The sequence below is a fragment of the Octopus bimaculoides genome, chromosome 11, assembly GCF_046866305.1.
Source record: "Octopus bimaculoides isolate indiv1 chromosome 11, ASM4686630v1, whole genome shotgun sequence".
Lineage (NCBI taxonomy): Eukaryota > Metazoa > Mollusca > Cephalopoda > Octopoda > Octopodidae > Octopus > Octopus bimaculoides.
Genome location: NC_142938.1, coordinates 50,988,892 through 50,991,391, shown reverse-complemented (window position 1 = coordinate 50,991,391; position 2,500 = coordinate 50,988,892). Strand labels below are relative to the sequence as shown.

General features: G+C 38.3%; 1 protein-coding gene across 4 annotated transcripts in view; it reads right to left on the bottom strand.

Moving 5' to 3' along the window:
- LOC149133325 (uncharacterized) overlaps positions 1-2,500 on the bottom strand; it is a 411,948-nt gene that overhangs the window by 68,035 nt on the left and 341,413 nt on the right. The window lies entirely within an intron of this gene.

Below are 2,500 nucleotides of genomic sequence, written 5' to 3'. Positions count from 1 at the left end.
TAGTGTGATGTCTTGACTAAATCACCTGGGAATCTTACCTGTGATAACCAGGCTGGTGTTTTCACTAGATCCTCATATAGGAATGTTAGACCAATATCTTAACTAGATAACCTTGGAATGTTACTTGCCATAGCTAGGCTGGTGTCTTAATCAGATCTTCTACGTATGTTACGACACGTGGTAGTAGGCTGGTTTTTAACTAAGTCATCAGAGAATACAAACTTTGATAGCTGGGGTGATGCCTTAACTAAATCACCTGGGAATTTTACGCGTGATAGCCAGGCTGGTGTCTTCACTAGATTGACATATGGGAACGTTACCTGTCGTAGCTCGGTTGGTGTCTTAACCAAATGATGTGGGAATTTTACCTGTGGCAAGTAGACTGGTGTCCTAACAAGATCACCTGGGAATTTTACCTGTGACAGCCAGGCTGGTGTCTTCACTAGATCCTCATATGGGAATGTTACCTGGTGTAGCTATGCTGGTGTCTTAATGAAGTCACCTGGGAATGTTGCCAGTGGTAACTAGACTGGTGTTTTAACGAAATCTCCTGGGAATGTTACCTGTTGTAATTAGGCTGGTGTCTTGACGAAATCACCAGGGAATGTTACTGTGGTAACTAGGCTCGTGTCTTCTCGAGGTCTGCAAAGGTTACATGTAGTAACTAAGCTAGTGCTTTAACTCAGTCATGTTCTAACGCTCCGATCACCACTGGTGTCACTTTTACTTTCCATAGTCTTGCCATTTCCACTTTCAATTCGGAGTACTTGATTTTTTCAACCTCTTTACTCACAACATTCATGTCATTTGCTATGGCTACATCAAAGATCTTCCCCCATCCCACCAAAAATACTGTCAGATTATTATTATTATTATTATTATTATTATTATTATTATTATTATTATTGAGAGAGCAATGCATGCCATCAAAGTGACACTGGGGTACAAATATACGAAGCTCAATATACCCATCATGACTACTCATCTTATAAGGGTACATCGGGAACATGCATCACAATCATATGTGTACCACGTGTTTATCTTGTGCACGACATCAAGATAACTGCACATGACTTTGCACGTGGGGCCCAGTTAGAATTTTCTTCAGGTCGAGTAGCTCATCTCTCTCAAAAAGTCCCTGAATAGAGTTGTTTAAGGATGCTGAACGAAACACTCATGTTACCAAAGGTGAATTATTGAAACTCCAAAGAATTCCTCTCAACACATGATTATGAAGCCACCCCACTACTTCTACTCGTGATTAGAGATGCACATATTGTCACCCAGTAAGGGACATGCTCAACTGGCTATCGTCAAACAAGTGACAAGCAAGTCTGTGGTGTGGAGCAGAATATTTGCAGTTGCCGATCTTTTATGCCAAGACAAAACATGTACATGATAACACTTCCAATCAGTTACGATCAGACATTGCACCAGAGCATTTATTATTATTATTATTATTATTATTATTATTATTATTATTATTATTATTATTATTATTATTATTAAGTTGTTTTTTTTCTTCTTTCTTTAAATTTTTTTCCATTTCTCGCCGAGTGTTTCCGTACACCTTGGGCAGAGAAACTCATTGTATGCATTCCCAGTTTACACACACAAATTCACAGGTATTATTATTATTATTATTATTATTATTATTATTATTATTATTATTATTATTATTATTATTATTATTATTATGAGGATGATGGATTGACAGAATCTTTGGAGTGTCGGGAAAATACATCGTGCTACTTTTTCCGGCTCCTTATATTCTGAGTTCAAATACCACCGAAATCAGCTTTGCCTTTCGTCCTTTCGTGTCGATGAAATAAATACTAGTTGAGCAGTTGGGTCAATGTAATCGACTTGACCCTTCCACAAAATGTCAGATCTTGTGCCCATAGTAGAAAAGATTATTGTTAAGAAATCATCATCATCGTCGTCATCGTCGTCAGTTCTACATTCTGTTTGTTTCAACTTTAAAAAATCTTGCACTTTGACAGTTGTACATCTTCCATCGGCTGACCAAGTCACTGCCCTAAAAGAGGTGCTTTTCGTTCCTGCCAGTGATTAATATATCGGCATTTTTCTTCGACTAACAAAAGCCATTGTCCAAGAAAATTCTATTCAAGTCATGCGCCACATTTACTGCACATTTATATTGTTTCTTATTCACTTTCATGACGAAAGGCCGCCATATTTTGAAATGAACATAGCTGCAGATTCCACCGCGTCTATGACAGTTCTGTATTCTGCTGTTTCAATGTCGGAAGAGACCATCTCATTCTCGGTTGCACAAGCAGAAAACAACGAAGTCCATTCCGAATATCCTAGCAATTAGAGAAACGGAAGTTGGAGGGGAGTGGCAATAACAAAAGAAAAGTAGACAAAAATAAAAATAAAAAATCAACGAGCGGGGCAAAATTATATGTAAGACACACGAAGAGGACCCCGTTCGGCGAGAGAACATGAAATTCACGATCCAGAGGGAGATCGATAT